The following is a 239-nucleotide window of genomic DNA, read 5'->3' as shown; positions in this document are numbered from 1 at the left end:
GGCTTTTCAGAAGTGGCTGGATCAAGGATGTATAAAAATTGATCAAGGGTGTGTGATAACTAAATTAGTCCACTGATTGGCTTAGCATAGTTCTGGGTGTGGATGACAGGAAGACCCTCCCTAAGTGTGGCTGGCAACATCCAATAGGCTTGTAGCCTGAATGGGATAAAAGGGAAAAGGAGGTTTGCTGTGTTGCTGCTTTCTGCCCGCTCTGCCATGGACTGTCTCCTCTGCCACAC

This window comes from Chinchilla lanigera, unplaced genomic scaffold, assembly GCF_000276665.1.
Source record: "Chinchilla lanigera isolate Chin_1 unplaced genomic scaffold, ChiLan1.0 scaffold00035, whole genome shotgun sequence".
Taxonomy (NCBI): domain Eukaryota; kingdom Metazoa; phylum Chordata; class Mammalia; order Rodentia; family Chinchillidae; genus Chinchilla; species Chinchilla lanigera.
This window is presented reverse-complemented; position numbering follows the sequence as displayed.